Source organism: Aethalodelphis obliquidens, unplaced genomic scaffold, assembly GCF_003676395.1.
Source record: "Aethalodelphis obliquidens isolate GAN/ISIS:26980383/991018 unplaced genomic scaffold, ASM367639v1 scaffold30, whole genome shotgun sequence".
Lineage (NCBI taxonomy): Eukaryota > Metazoa > Chordata > Mammalia > Artiodactyla > Delphinidae > Aethalodelphis > Aethalodelphis obliquidens.
Window position 1 is genome coordinate 18536200 of NW_020837974.1, and position 22014 is coordinate 18558213.

General features: G+C 42.1%; 1 protein-coding gene and 1 pseudogene across 1 annotated transcript in view; both read right to left on the reverse strand.

The window, feature by feature from the left end:
* Positions 1 to 22014, reverse strand: part of HS3ST4 (heparan sulfate-glucosamine 3-sulfotransferase 4) — a 101634-nt gene that overhangs the window by 43146 nt on the left and 36474 nt on the right. The gene's annotated exons all lie outside the window — the stretch shown is intronic.
* LOC113630811 (uncharacterized) lies at positions 19971 to 20088 on the reverse strand (annotated as a pseudogene).

The window sequence follows — 22014 nt, forward strand, 5'->3', positions numbered from 1 at the left end:
TATAAACTGTGGTACCTTCAGACAATGCAACATTATTCAGAGCTCAAAAGAAAGCAGCTATCAAGCCATGAAAAGACATGGAGGAACTTTAAATGCATATTATTAAGCGAGAGAAACCAATGTGAAAAGGCTACATACTGTACAACATTCTGGAAAAGGCAAAACTATGAAGACGGTAGAAAAGGTCAGTGGTGGGCTTCCCTGGTGGCGCAGTGGTTGAGAGTCTGCCTGCCGATGCAGGCGACACGGGTTCGTGCCCCGGTCCGGGAAGATCCCATATGCCGCGGAACGGCTGGGCCCGTGAGCCATGGCCGCTGAGCCTGCGCGTCCGGAGCCTGTGCTCCGCAACGGGAGAGGCCACAACAGTGAGAGGTCCACGTACCGCAAAAAAAAAGAAAAAAAAAGGTCAGTGGTTGCCAAGGGTTGGGGGGAGAGGGATGACTAGGCAGTGCACAGAGGATTTTAGGCAGTGAAAATACATTATATAAAATTATAATGTTTGATGCATCTCATTAGAAATTTGTCCAAACCCATAGTATGTACGACACCATGAGTGGAAGCCAGTGTAAACTATGGACTTTGGTGACAATGATGTGTCAGTGTAGGTTCATCAACGGTAACAAATGTACCTCTCTGGTGGGGGGATGTTGACAATGGAGGAGGCTATGCATGTATGGAGAAAGGGGAATATGGGAAATCTCTGTACCTATTCTATTTGGCCGTGAATCTAAAATTGCTCTTTAAAGAGACTATTGCTCTTTAAAGATGCATAAAATGGCAATAAATAAATTATAAAGTATAAAAAGGCAAACTATTTAATCAATCAAAAATAAAATTTTAAAGTATAAAAATAAATTTATTTGTGCAGAGTAGGACGCTACTACCATTCCTCTACCAAAGGAAAAATTTTACAATCTCCTGCTTCAATTACTTGAACTGGGACTACCTCGTTCTAGTCATCTCAAAACCCCATTGGCAACGTTTATGTAGCGTGTAGCAGTCATCCAACTATCAATAACCGAACACCTGCTATGTCTCAGGCCCTGAGATCTTCTCCAGGCCCTACAGAGCAGGGGGCAAGTTCTGGGGGAGACATAACATCTTAAACCCACAAAACAAGCAATACTTTGCTCTCTGAGTTAAAATAATAATCTTTATTGAGCTATTAATGTATACCGGACATTGCACCAAGTGTTTACCATAGTAAGAGCTGGCCTTTATTGGACACCTACTATGTGAAGTACTCTGTTCTAAGCAATTTACATATATTGACTCATTTAATCCTCACAAGTCTATGATGTATGTGCTATTACTATCCCATTTTATGGATGATAAAATGAAGGCACAGAGAGTTTAAGTGAATTTTGTCTAAGTCCCTCAACCAGGAGGTGGCAGAAAGCTTCAAACCCAGGCAGTCTGGCCCCAGAGCCTAGGATGAAGGTAAGTATCAAAATTGTACCTGGTTTAAAGATAAGGAACATAAGGCTCAAGGTAGTTAAATATCTTGCCCAAGGTCACATGCCTGTAAGTGTTTGACATTTGAACCCAGGTTTTAAAAAGTTATACTACTAAACAGAATAAAGTTGGAGGACTCAACACTTCCTGATTTCAAACATACAACAAAGCTACAACAGTCAAAATAGTGTGGTACCGGAATTAACTAATCTACCAGGGCCACTTAGTACAGTTGTACAAGTTGAACAGGGCATAAATCTAGAGAGCAGAATTCACATTGGAATCTATGTGAAGTGTTGTCCTAGAGTTGAGCAGTGCACAACCTGTTCAATCTTACTTGGCAATCACGAATGGATAGGAAACTGATTTTATTAAACTATAAACACAGGTAAGAGCTTATTAAATTAATATTGGAAACATATGGCTAGCTACCTGCCCTCAGGTTATTCTTTTTTTTTTTTCCCCTCAGGTTATTCCTGATCTTATTAAATACATAAGAAGTACTTTCAGGATGAGAGCTGAAGGAGCTATTCTAACAAATTTTGCTCCACTTCTTTCAATGAAGCATGACGTTTCATAGGCTTTCACCATCAGGTGCAAGAAAGACATAACTTCAAAGCCGTTTTGCTTCTTTGCTGTGCTATGCTGTTAGGTCCTTTTTTGTTGTTTTACAGTGTTTTCAACTCCATTGTAATTCTTTATCTTTCCTCATCTTTCTGCACCAGCACCAGTGACATGTTTCACTAAGGATTTTTATCAACAAAGCAGTTTCACTACAAGGTTAGATTGTAGGTTTTGAGGGGCTGCAGATACCTCTGCCTCCACAAGAAAGTTTGTGGTCAATATTGAACTTGGAGGCCTCGGTTCTTCTTAGGGGGTGAAATGAGAGGAGGGGAAGTGGTACAAACGGCTGCCATGTGATTCACCCTTTCAGGTTCTGTCTCAATCTCTTCTCTTGCCCTTGCTGTCAATTATTCCTGCTGCTGTCATATTTTCATTCAGACTCACATCTTTCCTCAACTGGATAATTGTAACAGCCTTTCTATTTTCAGATTTGTCCAGCACCCTCCCCTCCAACTGTAGAACCCTCACCATCAGCAACCAGAGTGATTTACTAAATCACTGTTCCAACAATACCTACGTCACTTCTCTGCTTAAAATTCTTCCAAGATTCTGTGATTCCTGCAGTAAGGGTTACAGACTCAAATGTCTTTCAGGAGCAAAGAGTTAACATAAAGGAAAGAAACCGGCGTGTGAGTGTGTGTGTGTGTGTGTGTGTGTCTATAATGCCACCTAGAGCTGTATCCTTCCCACACTGACATACTTTGTTTGCATATTAAAGATGAAGGAATATTCTTCACTTCCACAAAGAAATATGTTTTCTCTCTCACTTTTCTTGAAAGAGACAGACCTCTCAGTCTAGCTTTTGTTTTTCTTCTTTTAACAGAGACATAGGAAAAGGAAATCTTTTACGTTCCTCTTTATCCTCAGACAAACAGCAGTACAAGCGTGATGATAAAACAACACTGATACTCAGCTTCAACGTGCGGAGTACCGTGGGGAGGGCACGACTAGGGCAAGCTGGGAGACACGTGCCCCAGCTTCAGAGAGCAGCTGTGACTGGATGGTCAGCCCAAGGTGGGCCCAGAGCTGCTGAATTTTCTGATTTTTCCAAGAGAAGCTGGAAATCTGGATTTCTGTGTGTGAATCTCTTAATTAAAAATGGGGAAACTGATTCATTTTTGAAAACCTCTGTCCAGGCAGAAAACAGCACAGCTGCAGGCCAAATGTAACCTGTGACTTTCATTTTATGACCTCTGACCTAGAATACAAAGGTCTCCTCACCTCCCTGCACTGCACCGACTCGCTCCGTTCACTCTTAGACCCGCTCCACGCATGCCATGACTCACCCACCTCTGCATCTTTGCGCAAGCTGTTTCTTCTTACTCCTTTTCGACCTGAAAAAACTCCTTCTCCTCCAAAGCATGAATGTCACCTCATCAGTGAAGCCTTCCTGATTCCCCTGGCAGAGTTCATCACTGTCCCTCCAGGGCTCCCTTAGTACTCTGAACATTACATTGCGAACCCACTTTTCACATTGTTTATATTAATTTCTGTCTCTCTTAATAGCATGTGAACTTCTTAAAGGTAAGAATTATGTCTTACCCATCTCTATGGCTCCAATGCTACCAACGGGGCTTATTGCAGAGTAAGCCTGCATGAATATTGGTTGGATGGATGGGTGCCTGGCTGGCTGGCTGGATGGATGGATGGATGGATGGATGCATGGACTGTGTGATTGGAGGCTCCTCACCAAGACCTTAGGGACAGCTGTCAAGGATTAGTTCCGACCCTGGCTTTATTTAAGTTCCTCAAACACACTAAGCTCATTCCTTTACCAGGGACTTTGACCTTGCTCTTTCCCCAGTTCTTTCCAAGACTAGCTCCTTCTCATGATTCAGGCTTCAACTCAGGTGATACCTCCTTAGAAAACCCTTCTCAACCAACCCAATCATAAGAACCACAACAAAGTCAATAATTATCACATCGTTGGGCTCGTTATTAATTCTCACTGAATAAACCTGCTTTGTCTATATTTCTGTTTACACGCGTATTTCATGCCTCCCATCCACCTACATTAGAAAGCTTCATGAAGGCACTGCTATAGATTTATGCCTACCATTGTTTCTGGAACATTGTAGATGCTGATCAAATATGAATAAAGTGATTACTAGGAAGGAAATCATCAATTAAATGAATGAGTAGAACCCACTTCTCTGGTGCTTTTTACTGGCCTTTGTGGCAAAGCAAAACAAAACAAAGCACAAAACAACACCGGGAATAAGAAAAGAAGTCTCTTGTCCTTATTAAGATTTCCTCTAGGAAGCCGCACGGTATAGCTGTTAAGAGTTTGGGGTTTAGAGCCAGATAGACCTGAGTGTGAGACCAGGACTTGTCACTTATCATCACTAAGTGACCTTGGGAAAACCACTTAACTTGCGAACCCTCAAGTTGCAGAACACAAACTGAACACCCAACTGAACAGCTGCATCACGGGGGGGCTGTGAGGCCCACTAATGTCATGAGACACGGCCTGTGAAACAAAGACATCAACACATCTGACTCCTTCCCAAAGCACTTCACTTACTGGGGCTTTGCAAGCCACCAGCTCTGTGAAAGCCTGTTGGGCTGGACAAAGGTCACGAGTGATACATCACCCTCTGCGCTATTCACCAGAGAGCTTCAGGGTCTCCCCACCACCGCCACTGCAGCTGAGGGGGAATGGTGTCCACACCCCATGCCAGCCTGATCAGAAGCAACCCGTGCCAGGACAACACTTGTTTCCAGCTGACTTCCTCTTGGCAATGCCATTGTCCTGGGGAAATCTCTCCTGAGCCCCGTTTCCCTGGAGGTCAGACCACCATATAAGTGAATCTTCTCTGTGGGCCCAGCATATGTCAACATGGTATTTTGCTAGGAAAACTCACAGAGAGGATTGCCGGCTGCAATACAACACTCACTCTGTAATACCGTCAGTCTAATTGTTTCCAGAAGCAAACAATTAAAACAGTTTATGAGAAAAACTCTATCTGTAACTGTGGGTCCTCCACACCTGCTTCCCAAGTACGGCAGCTGGAGAGGAACCGGTGCAGATATGAAAGTACAGTACGTATTTAGCAATATGGCACCTAAATGCATCACAGCACACCTATCGGGGAAATAAACGGCGTTCAAGTGTATTTTTGGAAGACAAATACTCAATACTTCATTTAATGTATGTTTGCAGTTAGTGGTTAATCTCAGACAATGAAGAGAGAGCTGTGTTTCACATGGCTACTGAGGAAATGCAGAAATGATTGAGGATTTTGAAAGAACCCAAATCCCAAGCCAGCAATGCCCTTTGTTGCTTTTTTTCTCCTTCTTTTAAATTTGCCTATAATCCATTCAGACAAATCCTTTTATCGCGTTGATTTCCTCTCATTATAACCAACGTGATTAATTGCTAAACTTTTCTCTCATTCTTGCCCAACTCTTAAGATCTCATTTTTCACGTGCAGAATGGCCTTTCTTTTCCCAGTACACATATCTGCGCTTCCCCCAAAGCATCTCTATTTTATGTCTCCGGGTTATTAATAATAGTTTTCAATTGGCCCATCCGGCTGGCCATTTGCAAATGTGAAATATACCTAGACCCGGCTGAGCAATGCCGGAGAAGAGCCCAACACCTTGATTCGACAATCAGTCGGCATAATTAGTGACTGTGACCCTCAGAGTCTTTCATGAAAGTCCTCTTTTCGTGACATATTTATTCATGGAGTAAAACGAACCGGGAAGACCCTTCCTAAGCCCATCTCCACCTGTATCTCCCAAAGCTGGTCTGAATCACTCCCTGGCTTGGAAGCTTCCAAACAGTCCCAGATTTAATCTTAGGATATAAAAGAAAATAAAAGAAAACGGAAGCAGTAGAGCAGATTTAAAACTTACGTGTCACAGAAACACAGTGGGAAAGCCATTTTTTTTTTAACAAGCGAATGCATAACAACTTAGGGACTTCCTTTCATCATCGTAGGCTGAGATCACTACCAACGGCAGCAGACCTGTCTTTTCTTACTCTAACCTCCAGCAAACAGTCTAAGCCTCACTTCCCAGAAACACTACCACTGTGTGTAAGCCAAACAGCAGTGGAAAACATGAAAGGCAATTAGATTGAAATCCAGTCCTACTTACTCCCCACCAGTTCATTTTTCTTTTTTTCCACGAAGAGACTCTTCGGTCTAGTAACAAATACGATTCCTGTTTAGCACAGTGTAAAGCAGGAATGAAATGCAGGTCTGTTCACTATTCAGCTAACTGATGACATAAACTCCTGAAAGGAGACTCAAAACACAGATTCCTAACAAAACCCCGGAGTGCTTTGTAATAACTTCTATGTCATCCCTACATAATCAGTGTCGCTCCGGCACTCACAGAGCTTAATTCCTGGCTTTGTGTAACATTCTCTGACATTCTTTGAGTCATATTAAAAAGATCCTCAGCTCGGTCTCTGCCACGTACTGCATCTTCCCAGCGATGGCCACAGTGAAAGAGCATCTCCATGCCTGGAGAGTATAGAGGGGAAATGAATGAAGCCGGGCTCACATACACTTAAGCACACATGCATCCATCCACATCCTCACACACTGTCAGGGGAAATCTCTCTTCTGAGGTGGACAGAGGAGTGATGGCGATGAGCCGTTTCAAACCAGGCTCTGGCCAGGACCCACACAACACCCTCCTGTGAGGTCATGGGTCTCAGCGTGTGCACACACCGGGGAGGGGTGCGGCTATAAGCATGCTTCGTCAATTATTTATGTCATGAGACCATCAAGTGGCAGCTTCTTGTCTCCTCTTCGGCAGCCCTCCCACCACACAACAGGGACTCCCTGCAAATTAACATTCCTTTCCTTCCGCCCGCCCTGCCCTCAAGTTTTCAAACATAACAACAATCTCAATGAAATAATGAGAGAGACTCATTCGAATGCTGTAGAGGGAACTGTTTTATTGCTAAGGGAGCAAAGAGAATTAATTGAATCCACTGGAAAGAAAGAATTAGAAGGGAAAAGGAAAAAAGGAGAATGAAGTAACAGGATGGAACGACGAAGACACACACACACGCACACATGCACACACACACAGATGCAGGGCAGGTGAGTGGGAACCTGAATATTCATAGGAGAGAAACTGTGTACGTGTGAATGCAAAGAGCTTCCAAGACGGCAACACCGCCGAGGGCTGGGCTCAAGAGTACTGAGAAAGTTCCTCAACCGCTGTATACTCTGAGCTTTCCAAGAGCTACACAGTATTAGTTGGAGCAAGTAACAGCAGTCTACATCCAGGCACAAAGGTAACATCGAGTCCCAACAGCATGTGTGGTGGCTATAAAACATAGCTGCAAAGTCTATGACACTCGTTCCATAGAAAATGGAAATCGATTCAGGTGGGTTCATCACCTTTGACCCCTGGAGTATGAAGTGATGTTATGTGACTTCCAAGGCTACGTCACTAAAGACCATGAGGCTTCTACCTCTGTCACCAGAAGGCTAGCTCTGGGAACCCTGAGCTGCAATGTGAGAAGTCTGACTACCCTGAGGTCACCATGCTGTGAGGAAGCCCAAGCCATATGGAAGCATTCTAATCAACCATCCCAGCTGAACCCAGTCTTTGCGACATACCAGCCCAAGCCCAAGATATATGAATTAAGAAGCCTCCAGAGGATGCTAGCACCACGCTGTTTGGGTTCTCCCGGCTGAGGCCCCAGGCTCTGTGAAGCAGAGACACACCAACCTTGCCAGGCACTGTTCTATTTCTTCCCCACAGAATCCATGAGCCTAATAAAATAATTGTTGTTGCATGGTACAAAACTCTGTGAGTGAGTTACAGCATAACAGCAAATCAGAATAGCATGTGTTTATTCTCTCTGCTTCTTCAGAAAATAATCAATTTCTACATTATCAACCTTAATTTCAGCATCTGGAAAATGGAACTAATAATATCTACCTCACAGAGTTTTCTGAAGAGGCACTAAAATATAATCATAGTAACAGTAATAATAATTAATAATAAACTAACAGCATTTGTTCAGAGCTTCTTCTGTTTCTGGACCCATGTCACGTAACTTAATTCTCTTAACAAACTCATGAAGCACAAAGCCATTATTATCCCTTCTAAGAGTGGGAAACTGAGGCACAGAGAGAAATGTAGTTTCCCGAAACTTACACGGTAAGAGCCAGAATATGAATTTGAAACCAAAGCAGGCTTCCTCTAGCCTCTTAACCACTTTAAAAATCTGCTTATAGACAGTCAACCACAGAAGACAGTGCCTAACATGTATTTAAACTTGAGCGATGTTTACTTGTTGTAATTATTATTGTTGTTGCTGTCGTTCTTGTTTAAGAATCTGATAACTAAGAGATACAGACTCGGGAAATACCAGAATGGGTTTTTCCTACTTCCCTGTGTTAGCATCTGCAGGTGAACTTGGCAGTGGTTTGTCCACTGTCTATAATCCCCCCAGAAAATGGGAAGACTATTCATATTGTACATTTCATACGCCAAAAAGATTTCAATTTCATGCTGTACTGAACCTTAGAAACGCCCCCCTTAATCCTGTTTTTATTCTAAACCAGTATAAAAACTTTAACATTTCCTAATGGAGCGTATGTTTAATCATTCCTACCAACCTAATGGCAATTTATGAGAAGTCAAGCAATAGCCGGTAAGATAAGCTTGAAGCTTTGGTTCCAAAAGTTCAATCAGTTAACCTAGGACAGCAATCACTTCCCCAGAATGAATAATGATGTGGAATAATATGTGGATGGAGATAAACCCTTTTTGCGTAGAAAATTGCATTATCGTGTGCAGTATCTCAGCTGGATATGTAAGTTTACCAATAAGGATACGGCTTCATGCATTTTTATCATGGAGCTTTTGATTCTGAGATTTCCAGAGGATTCTGCCTTGAGAAAGGAATCCATAATGTTTGTATAATGTGTGATGCTCTCTGAGCTGCAGATACGAGGGTGGGAAGGCAGGAGCTGGGCTCTGCAGCTTCTGAAAAGCTGCCACCACACTTTCCCAGGGGTTCTTCATTCCACTTAGCAAGGCAGGGAAAGCTAGCAATGCACAGCGAGACAGAGTTCTTTAAAGAAAGGGCACTGAAAATAACCGTCATGTCAATTTCAGCTAATGGGGCACAGTATGGGCTCATTTTAAAACAAGGAGGAGTGGCATGCAACCATTAAGAAAGAAATGCTTATGCCATATGTAAGCACACCCACCCAAGCACAGCCAGGAGTTCTCTGGGGAGAACTCAATGCGTCTCTCCCACAGACTTGGAGCTGGACCTCCCACTGACCAGATCTCAGACAATCATTAAGGAAGTATAATTATAAATGAAATTATTGAGAAAGTAGCCAAAGTTTTTTTCCACTGGATCTTCAATGACTCCTACTGGCATGAGAGAGAGAGAGAGAGACTAAATTCCTGAATTCTACTAACTTCCCTTTCACAGGTGCAGTTGAGACAACATCAAGATGCACACACCTGCTTGCCAGCTGACACATTTTTCTGAGATCACCCTTTCAAATCCAGGAGGAAGCAAGCTAGGAAATGCCCTCTTTCCTACCACCACTCCTGCTGGCTCAAGCGAGATTCCAACTATGAATCATCTACAATGCTTGTCTCCACCGAGAGGATATCCACACTTGGCCATCTGAAGGAAGTTGGAGAGTTCCACAGGAGTCTTTTGGTGCCCACTGTAAGACAAGCGTAGTGGCTCAGAGCACAGATACTGGTGTCATGAAGACCCAAGCTTGAGTCCTAGATCTGCCACCCATCTCTCGTCTCTGTGCCTCAGTTCACCATTCTGTAGAAAGAGAAGTAAAAATGACATCTACCTGAGAAGAGCTGTGAGGATTCGATGGAGAAACGCAATACCCCTGGGCCAGTGAGGTACCTGTTACCTTTTGATTCTGAAGTATAGATGCTCTGGACCACAGGTTTAGAGTCCCATCCTGCCGTATGTCCAGCATAGAGACAAACCAAATATCTTGGCCTGCAGAAGGCAGCAAAAGCTCATCGTTGCAATAGGTGCTGTCCACAAACATGGTGCTGAAACGAGCCATACCTCTGCCTTTGGAACGAGCACTCGTGGCGCTCTCTGACTGTCACGTCCACAAGCCTCTATTTGCCAGAAACCAATGGAAAGAGGAGTTACACGAGTATCAAGTAATAATGCCCGGGGTATGTTTCCATGTCAGACACAAGCTTCTCTCACTTCTTTCTGATTATTGTAATGGTTACCATCAACTTTGGACTCACAGTTTGATCCCCTCCTCACTTGCTCCACACCTCATGCTCTGATCACCTGTAACTCTTCTTTCCTCTTCAAACACCTCACATCCACACATAACTCCATGCTTTTTGCACACAAGGACTGCTTTACTCAGGATGCTCTCATCCCATTCTTTGCCCAGCAAATTTCCTTCAAGGTCCAGATCACAACTTCTATAAGTCATTCTCTGAATCTCCTCAGCCATATTTCTTTACTAACCTGTAGCACTTTACATCAAGTTATTGCACTTGTAACACCATTCTGTGTTCAATCAATCACTTGAAAATACTTTTCAAGTACTGTCACAAAACCAGATATTGGCATAGGCACTGAGGATTCAATGACAGCCAAAGAATAGGCACTGCCCTTAAGAAGCCCACAGTCTAATGGGAGCAGACCTAGAGTAAGCTTAGAATCAACAGGTAAGTCCATGGAACAATGGAGCATACAGAACAAGCACATTTGATGCATGACAAGAGGAGTGAAGAAGGCTTTACAGTGGAAGTGAAATCTATACTAAGAGCTAAAGGATGACTTAAACGGGTGAAAATGAAGGCGAACGCTTGTATGCAGTGGACATTTATATCTCAATATTTGTCAAATATCTGATAGATTGTCCCATGACACTATAGACACCAGACTAAGAAATTAGAGCCAAATGAAACAACAGTTAAGTCAGAGCTTATTTTTATTGAAATCACGTAGATCAGTGAATCTCCAAGTTTAACGGTATATAAATGACTATGTACTATATAGTCTTTTATATAAAATCCTAGACAAGGCAAAAATAAAACTGACATAAAGCATATTTCTTGGGAGGGGACAGCAAAGGGAAACAAGGAAACTTTGGGGGTGACAGAAATGTTCTATACCTTGATGGTACACATGACTATATATTTATCAAAACTTATCAATTTAACACTTAAATTTTGTGAATTGTATTGAATGTAAACTATACTTCAATAAAATTGATTTTTAAGGGAGTAATAAAATATTTAATGTGCATAAAATATAGGACATGGCCCAGTATTCCGCATCTTTAATAAGCATCTCTAGCAAATTGGATATGGTCTAAGAACAACCATTTCAGAAACACTCATGGAGTGATCATCTATTCAGAGTCATATTCGGGAAGGTCTCAAGTTGTGCAACGCATGACCCAATGCTTGACCTTGTTCAAAAATGTTATCACCAACATATCTGTGGCCAATATTGTCAGTTGCCCAACTCACCATTTATTCTTTCTTCCATTTTTAGTAATAGAACTCTTATTTTTATCTGGGTACATAGTTCCCTAGCCAAAAGACTGTATTTCCCAGACTCTCTTGCAACCAGACATGGCCATGTGATTATGTCCTGGCCAATGAGAAGTGTTCTTCAAGATTTCCAGGAAAACTCCTGTAAAAGGAAGAAACGTGACCTTCATTTTCTCCTCTCTATGCCTCCCACTTGCAATGGCTGGAGTCCCAGAAGCTATCTCGAACCCTGAGGCAGCATATTAAAGATGGAGAAACACCTGTTAAAAGGAGCCTGAGTCCCTGATGGCCATGGAGAATTTATAGACTATGTTAGAACAAGCTCAACTCTGGAATTCTTTTATGTTGAAGAGAAAAGCAAACTTCTGTCTTATTTTAAGTCACTGTTATTTGGGATGTTTCCACTAGATGCAGCCAAACCTAATCCTGTCTCATATGTGCAGTTTATTAATTTTGTATTTCACACCAAGCCTGTTTCATTATCCAGTGTGCTGGGTGACAGAATCACACTTCAGGCAACTATAAAAGGTATCCGGGGTATGGAGAAAAAGGAACCCTCCTATACTGTTGGTGGGAATGTAAATTGGGGAACAGTATGGAGGTCCTTAAAAAAGCTAAAAATAAAGTTACCACATGATCCTGCAATCCCAGTCCTGGGCATATATCTGGAGAAAACTCTAATTCGAACAGATACATGCACCCCAATGTTCACAGCAGCACTATTTACAATAGCCAAGACATGGAAGCAACCTAAATGTCCACTGACAGATGAATGGATAAAGAAGATGTGGTATATATAATGGAATATTACTCAGCCATAAAAAAGAATTAGGGGCTCCCCTGGTGGCGCAGTGGTTGGGAGTCCGCCTGCCCATGCAGGGGACGCGGTCCGGGAGGATCCCACATGCCGCAGAGCAGCTGGGCCCGTGAGCCATGGCCGCTGAGCCTGCGCGTATGGAGCCTGTGCTCCGCAATGGGAGAGGCCACAACAGTGAGAGGCCCGTGTACTGAAAAAAAAAAAAAAAAAGAATGAAATAATGCCATTTGCAGCAACATGGATGGAGCTAGAGATTATCATACTAAGTGAAGTCAGACAGAGAAAGATAAATATTATATGATATCACTTATATGTGGAATCTAAAAAGATGATACAAATGAACTTATTTACAGAACAGAAATAGACTCACAGATATAGAAAACAATCTTACGCTTACCAAAGGGGAAAGGGGGGAGAGGGATAAATTAAGAGTTTGGGATTAACGTATAACACACTACTATATATAAAACAGATAAACAGCAAAGACTTACTGTACAGCACAGAATTATATTCAATATCTTATAATAACTTATAATGGAAAAGAACCTGAAAAAGAATGTGTGTGTGTGTGTGTGTGTGTGTGTGTTACTGATGTTTTTGCTGTACACCTAAAACTAATACAACATTGTAAATCCACTATACTTCAATTTAAAAAATAGTTTAAAAAAAGATACCTGGCCAAAATCGGGATGAATGGAAAAGTCTACAGGGAGTCTTAGTTGACCACAGGACTCATTTTAGTCAACCTTGTGATGTAGATAATTTTTAAAAACTAATTCAATATCAAATTACATTAAAGGAGGTAGAGTATAAAGAACAAAGAAGATGAGCTTTCTGACAGGCTTTTTAGACAATGGATGAAATACTGAATTTATTCTGAACACCTCGTTTGAAGATGAATGTTGACAAAATTGAGGTGATCCAGAAAGGAATAGAGAGAGTGGTCAAAGGCCTAGAAAATGTCAACTGAAGACTTTAGTCTATCTAAACCTGGGAAGGGAATACTGGGATGGGATGATACAGATGATGGGAAATATTTGCAAAGCCATCATGTTCTAGAACAGTAAGGCTCATTCTGTGTAGCTATAGAAGAAGCAAGCAGAACAGGATGTGAGAGTCAATGGAAATCAGCATAAGACGACTCATCAAACAACAAAAAAAATGAACTGCCTTACAAAATACTGACTTCCCTGATATGTTGACTGATTAACTGATTTACACCTCACCTTGTGCCCAAAATAAATATCTAACATTTTAAAGTGATTATGTGATAACACTCTTCTGAGTGCTTTATATGTATAATTCATTTGATTCACACAACAGTCTTAAGTAGTTACTATTATTATCCCTATTTTTATGGATGAGCAAACTGAGAAAGAAAGGTTAAATAATTTGCCCAAGGTCACACAGATAAGAGAATGGATGCTAACCCAAGATTCAAAGGCAAGAGGGAGGAGATATGGGCACATATGTGTATGTATAACTGATTCACTTTGTTATAAAGCAGAAACTAACACACCATTGTAAAGCAATTATACCCCAATAAAGATGTTAAAAAATATATATATATGCCACCAGGAAAAAAAAAAGATTCAAAGGCAAGTGTACCGGCCCTGGAAGCCCACGTGTTCATCACCAGACAGCTACACTGTCTCTTCCTTGCTGAAACGTGCAAGGCTTCCTATGATTGTCCTGTTACTGGAGTAGACCATAACAGTTAGCTGTCTAGAATGTTAAGGTGACAACTGGGTATGATGGACCTCTGATATCTTCAATGACTTGGGACTTTGGGGAAGCTCAGTGGGATTCTGGTTTTGTGGAACTGCTGATATGCTGGATTTGTAACGTGTAGAATTTGATGTGAATGTAACACAACTGGAAGGTAGTTCAAGGGAAACATTAGAAATCAGAGGCACACACTTGTCACAAAGGTCAAGGCCAGACATAAATTTGAAATCCCTGTTTGGATATGTGACCAATGAAGCCACGAAGCATTCACATTTGAGAAGGTAGAAAGCAGAGACCGAAGAAGGCAGATGCTAAGGCTGAAACCATGAACCACGCAGTGCACACAGAGAGTAGAAAGAGAAACCAGTGGCAGCTAAGCATGGAAACAACCTCATGCTCCAGAAGATAGTACAAGAATCTTTCAAAGGGTTGAATAGCTGAGAAGTGTGAGATCTCTGTTGCTTTTGTTTGCCAAGAATCCATTCCCCCTTATTCTTCCAACAGCACCCCATTTTCCTCTGAGAACCATCCCTCTCTGTCATGTTTTCCTGGTGTGGTTGACCCCATACCCTGGAGAAGCCAAGGCTGCCCGTATTTCAACCCTGGCCAATAAGCATAGCCTATTCCCCTGATCACCACGGCTGGTTTAGGGTGAACAAACATAAGACCCAAGTGGGTCTAATGAGAATCAACACTGAAACGTTTGGTGGAATTATTAGGAAGATACTTCCTCTTTACCACCCCGGGTACCTAAGCCAGTAAGATGAACGCATGGAGCTACCAGGGCCATCTTTACCGCTGTGGGGAGAGCTTGCCCATAAATGAAACAACGCAAAAAAAAAGTAAAGCCAAGGGACTGGCTGGGGCCGGGGGGTGGGCATTTGTACTCCCAGATCCTATTATCTGAGTATTTACATATACCCCCTAGATTTTTCATTTATGTGAGCAAATAAATTCTCCTTCTCAGTTGGTTTTTGTCATTTCCCACTGAAAGCGATGACCAATATATCACCTATGTCTCAGAGATACCTCTTTCTTTATGTATCCATGCCCCTCTACTACATCATAAATTCCTTGAGAGCAAGAAATGTGCTTCCCCACATGGCAGCACCTAGCACAGAGCCAGGCACATTCTTGGTAGAAACAAACGTCACTGAATTATTTCACATCAATTAAATGAAATAATACAGGCAAGAGGGTGTTATAAGCCACAGAGCATTCTTTTACTATTGTTTCAAAGACAGATGATATCATAGCCTCTCTTTACGTTTAAAGCTGACTGAATCTGAACTTCAATCAAGTTCATTAAGTAGAGGTGCCCTCAAAGTACTTTGTTCAGCCACGTATAATCTTAACAATCTTGGCGTACCGTGTTTTCCCCCCTCTTCTTTCTTGAATGTACCCTTTAAGGAAATGCAGTGCTGCCACTTAAAATCAAATCTTGGCAAGGTAAATGTTTTCCTTGATACGAAAACAAAACAAAACAAAAAAGACTGAGGAGTAGTACATCATTTAAAGTAATAAAAAAAAAAACACAATTTATTATCCATCTCTGATGTTCAAATGCAAAATGGGATGGAAAATGTCTGTGTATAATGAATTTTGCAACATTTGCTGAAGCCCTGCATGAGAAGGAAAGAAGAAAATGACTCAAAAATAGAAATCTCTTCAATTCCAATACTTTTCACAAAAGGAAGAGCACACACACACACACACACACACACACACAAAACTGTATAGTATAATCAGAAATATAATAGTGACAGATTCTAGACAGAAACTAACAATCTGTGATAGGCTCAGTAATGAGAAACTCTCACCATATCTTTCAACTATATTTACCCTTTATATACTCTTTCCTTCCCTGGATCTTAGCAAACAGAAATTTAAAAGTAAATTAAGGGGGGAGGAGGAAACTTCATCCACTACAGCAATTAAGAATGTGGGTTTGGGAGGTCAGGGAAGATGAGAGTCCCTGGACCTGACACTGTGTGACTTCGGGCAAGTCATCTCAACCTCTCTGAGCTTCAGTTTCCGCATCTATGTAAGTGGTGATATAATCATAGGTCGCTGGGATTAAGTCAGAAAACGGCAATGGAAAGTGCTTACCACAAAGGAGTGATCACTCTAAATTATTCTTTCATTCTGCGTCGTTTAAACCAGCCACCATGACATCAACAAGACTCCTCTCCGTGAAAGAAGCCACAACCAGAATATCTGACTGCCGATCATGGCTCTGCTTCTAACTATCAATACTTGTCCCACCTTGACCAAGTTAATTCAACGTCTTGAAAAGGAGTCACTTGGAACCTAAGATCTTTGAGGCTCATTCCATCCGAGAATCGACCTGTTCAGAGCAGGCAAATACCTATATTAAGGGAACAGGCAGACACATGTCCTGAGCACTGGTTAAATAGTCTCTCCTGTGTCTCCTCTCTGCTTTTCCGGAGGAGGCCTTGAAGGGTGTCAATACTTTAAATACTTCAACCACAGGAAGATGCCAATGCATCTTTGCTCCCCTGTAATCAAAAGGTCTGTGAACTCACACTTGAAATCTCAGAGAAGGCTTAAGTGGAAAGAACATCTTTCAATAACCAACAACATAATCCTCCTCACGTTTTGCCATCCCGACGTTCAGGGAGTCGTGCTCCAGAGAGCACTTTTCAGGAAACAATCAGCTTAAGACATCATCCATCCAATTCACTTTGACACTGATGAGCGATGACACTGTTCCTTAGAAAACAGAAACAGAAATGGCAGACCATCGCTACGACAGCCAACTGCTGGGTCGTCTTTTGGGTTGCTTTTTTTGTTTTGTTTAAGTGTGTCATTCACTAAAGAGGAGACAGGGAAAATGGGCAGGTTACAAGCAGCTTCCTGTCTAATTGGAGGCTTGAGATAATTAGGAGACAATTCTGATTCTTCATCCATTTGTTCACTTATTCAATAAATATTTATTAAGTGTGAGGTTCTGTTCTGGATGCGGAGGATATAGCAGTAAACAAAATAGGCCAGATCCTTGCTCTCAATGTATATACTAGTGGAAGGACACAAACCCAAAATAACAAAGCAATAACGCTGCCATGAACACTGAGGTGCACCTATACTTTCCTATTCGTGTTTTCATTTTCTTTGGCTAAATACCCAGGAGTGGAATGGGTGGATCATATGGTAGTTCTATTTTTAATTTTTTGAAGAACCTCCATGGAAGCGACCTGAGTGTCCATCCACTGAAGAATGGATAAAGATGTTGTGGTGTATGTGTGTGTGTATACACATATATACACCTATATAGAATGGAACATTACTGAGCCATAAAAAAGGATGAAATTTTGCCATTCGCAGCAACATAAATGGACATGGAGGGTATTACACTTAGTGAAATAAGTCAGACAGAGAAAGACAAATACGGCATGTTTTCAAGTATATGTGGAATCTAAAAAATAAAACAAACAAATATAACAAAACAGAAACTGACTCACAGAGATGGAGAACAAACTAGTGGTTACCAGAGGGGAGAAGCGTGGGGGAAGGGCAACATAGGTGAAGGGGATTAAGAGGTACAAACCACTAGGTATAAAATAAATAAGTTACAAAGATGTAATGCACTGCACAGGGGAGAGAGCCAACATTATGCGGAGTATAATCTGTAAAAATATCAGACCCTTATGTGGTACAGCTGAAACTAATATAGTATTGTAAGTCAACCACACTACAATGAAAATAGTAATAATCAGATGAACAAACAAGATAATCTCAGGCAGTGACAAGTACTATGGTGGAAATAAACTAAGCAGTACGATAGAAAGTGACCCAGGCTGGAGGGAGTAAGCCTGCAGCCTATGCAGGCAGGTTATGCTCTGAACACTTCTAGAAGGTACCATTCACACCATGAATGAGTGACAAGGAAGAGACAGCCATGCAAAGCCAAGGGCAAAAGCCACTGAGGTCAGGTTTTCTCCAACGGGATGCTATTGGCATTTGGCAGGGGGTTGTTTTTCTTGTGTGGGTCTGTCCTGAGCATCGCAGGACGTTTAGCATCCCTTGACCCTCCCCCGTACCCAATATCTGTAGGGTCCTCTGGGTAGTCATTGGGGTAGCCGAAAATGTTTCCACTCTTTTCCCTAGAGGAAGGGCTACAACTCCCCTTGTTGAGAACCACTGATACAGCAGAGAACAAAGGCCAGGGCCTTGAGTTAGAAACAAGCCTGGGCTGTGCAATGAACAGCAAGCAGGCCAGTGTGCTTGGCATATAATGAGTGATGGGGAAAGAGGCGAGAGTTGACTTTATAGCCATGTATGCTTAGCTGTGGCATACTGAGTTTGCTTGCTGTCAGCTGGGAAGATTTCATACAGGAGACAAGAGGATGAGCAGAGCACAGAAGCCACAGTTACACACACGCTTTCTGCACAGTACCAGGAAAGGGGATACGATTCTATGGGCAATTTGATGACATTCTGCTGCCCTGGTGCTGCAATGAGCAAAGCTGGGAGGAGAGGAAAGTGAGCAAACTACAATATTTCATCAGTCCTAACATGTATCTTTTTATTCACATTTCAACCTAGCTGGAATCAAAATGTGTGTCACAATCATCATCACGTATTGTCACTGCCTGAGTCTGTGAGTCAAAACCAGCAGCAGCCTGGAAGAAAATCCTGAGGGCAAGGATGGAGCACTTTTTAAGAAATGCTGCCAGAGCAACAGCCTAGGTGGGATTAGGAACGAGAGCATGAAGAACACGCAAGAACCCTGCGAACTGGGGGTGGCTCAGAAGGGTCCAACTTTGAATAAGAAATGTCAGGAATCCATGGACCACTTTCTCTCTTTTATTTTTTTCTGATGTATGAGTGCACAAGAGTGATGGAAGATAAATGGTCCAGCACAAGGATTCTCTTTCCAATAAATGTGAAATTTTAAAATTCTACGCGTAGAAGTACCGTCATGGTTTAATTAGCAATGCTCTCTTCCTAGTGATCATAAGAGTAACAGTGCACATTACAGATTCGAGGAAATCTGAGAACCTCTACTGAACATCCAGCCGGTGCCAGGAATTTTATATGTGCTATACAGCAAGGAATCTCACAGCAGCAGTCTAAAATCCACAGGATCAACTCCACTTCACAGACATTAATAAGTAACTTGGGCTTCCCCGGTGGCGCAGTGGTTGAGTCCGCCTGCCGATGCAGGGGGCGCGAGTTCGTGCCCCGGTCCGGGAAGATCCCACATGCCGTGGAGCGGCTGGGACCGTGAGCCGTGGCCGCTGAGCCTGCGCGTCCGGAGCCTGTGCTCCGCAACGGGAGAGGCCGCAACAGTGAGAGGCCCGCGTACCGCAAAACAAAACAAAACAAAACAAAAAAACAGCAATAGTTTCAGAGTTGACACATCTTAAATTATACTTCTCTAATACATATTATCTGAAGGAACACTGCCAATTAGTGAGTCAAAGGTTTATCCAGGACTTCCCTGGTAGTGCAGTGGTTAAGAATCCGCCTGCCAATGCAGGGCACATGGGTTCGAGCCCTGGCCTGGGAAGATCCCACACATTGAGGAGCAACTAAGCCCGTGCACCACAATGACTGAGCCTGTGCTCTAGAGCCCGTGAGCCACAACTACTGAGCCTGCATGCCACAACTACTGAGCCTGCATGCCACAACTACTGAAGCCCACGCCTAGAGCCTGTGCTCTGCAACGAGAAGCCACCACCATGAGAAGCCCATGCTCACCACAACTAGAGAAAGCCCGTGTGCAGCAATGAAGACCCAGCACAGCAAAAAATTAATTAATTTATTTATTTAATTAAAAAAAAAAGTTTATGCAATGGTTTGCTTTTTTTGTTTTTTAAGCCTACAGCACCCGGTATTCCCAGGCGGTCTCCCACCCAAGTACTAACCAGGCCTACTCCGCCTAGGTTCTGAGATCAGATGAGATTGGGTGCACTCAGGGTGGTATGGCTGTAGAGTGCAATGGTTTGCACTTTTATAATAGGTGCGCTTTTTTAAAATTCAACTATAGTTGATTTACAATATTGTGTTAGTTTCAGGTGTACAGCAAAGTGACTCAGACAGATAGATAGATAGATAGATAGATAGATAGAGTGATTGACTGATTCAGGTTATTTTCCATTATAGGTTAATACAAGATATTGGATATAGTTCCCTGTGCTATACAGTAAATCTTTGTTGTTCTCTACTTTAATATATAGTAGTACATATCTGTTAATCCCATGCTCCTTATTTATCCCTTCCCCCTTTCCCCTTTGTTTTCTATGTCTGTGAGTCCGTTTTTGTTTTGTAAATAAGTTCATTTGTATTATATTTTAGATGCCACATATACGTGATATCATACAATAGTTGTCTTTCTCTGTGTCCCATTTCTTTTTCAGGAAAAGATCCCAGGAAAAAACTCCTAATTTCCCTACTTAATTCCTTGGTTTGCTGCTCCCAGCCTGGCTGCTCAGTGGGGCCCCATCTCTCCAGACTCTTCCATCAGGCCCCCTCAAAACCCACAGGATTAAAACTTCTTAAGGGTTTACTAGTTATCAATACTGAGAAACAGAAGACACAAAGAAACAAACACTGGAGATTCTCCTGGAATCTTGGCTTCTACAGCCACTTCCCCACTGAGCCTCTGAGTCCTTATTCCTGAAGGTGTTGTTGCTATGACCCTCCCGACCCCGCAGAGCCCAGATAGGTTCTTAATGCCCTCTGACACCTTCCTAATAACAAGAAACAGCTTTCAGTGAACCAGGATCTACCAAAGGGTGGCCATCAGGCTAGGCACTTGATATAATTTACCTCCTTTAACCCAATCAACAGCCCTATGACAAAGGTATTACACTTTTCACTTTTTAGATGAAAAAATAAAGTTCAGAGAAGTCAAGCAATTAGCCCAAGGTCACAGAGCTAGGATACGGCAATCCTGTGATTGGAGCCTGAATATAAATCTACTGAAAATCTAATCAAAACAGATGAGTAGTTAATTCAGGTGATAAGTGGTGTGAAGTGTATAATGCACATTCCCAGGGTCTCCACATGGAGCCAAACCTCCTCTCTTCAAGCTCACCCCATTGTTTCCATGAGGTCTGTAATGCTGAAATCAGATATACTGACTTTATCATAGTAAAGTGTGTGGACCAGAGGGCAGACAGCAGAAGCAAGAACTACAATCCTGCAGCCTGTGGAACAAAAACCACATTCACAGAAAGATACACAAGATGAAAAGGCAGAGGACTATGTATCAGATGAAGCAACAAGATAAAACACCAGAAAAAGATGAAGTGGAGATAGGCAACCTTCCAGAAAAAGAATTCAGAATAATGATACTGAAGATGATCCAGGACCTCGGAAAAACAATGGAGGCAAAGATAGAGAAGATGCAAGAAATGTTTAACAAAGACCTAGAAAAATTAAAAAACAAACAGAGATGAACAATACAATAACTGAAACGAAAAATACACTAGAAGGAATCAATAGCAGAATAACTGAGGCAGAAGAACGGATAAGTGACCTGCAAGACGGAATGGTGGAATTCACTGCTACAGAACAGAATAAAGAAAAAAGAATGAAAAGAAATGAAGACAGCCTAAGAGACCTCTGGGACAACATTAAACATAACAACATTCACATTATAGGGGTACCAGAAGAAGAGAGAGAGAAAGGACCAGAGAAAATATCTGAAGAGATTATAGTCAAAAACGTCCCCAACATGCGAAAGGAAATAGCCACCCAAGTCCAGGAAGCACAGAGAGTCCCATACAGGATAAATCCAAGGAGAAACACACCAAGACACATAGTAATCAAATTGGCAAAAATTAAAGACAAAGAAAAATTACTGAAAGCAGCAAGGGAAAAACGACAAATAACATACAAGGGAACTCCCATAAGGT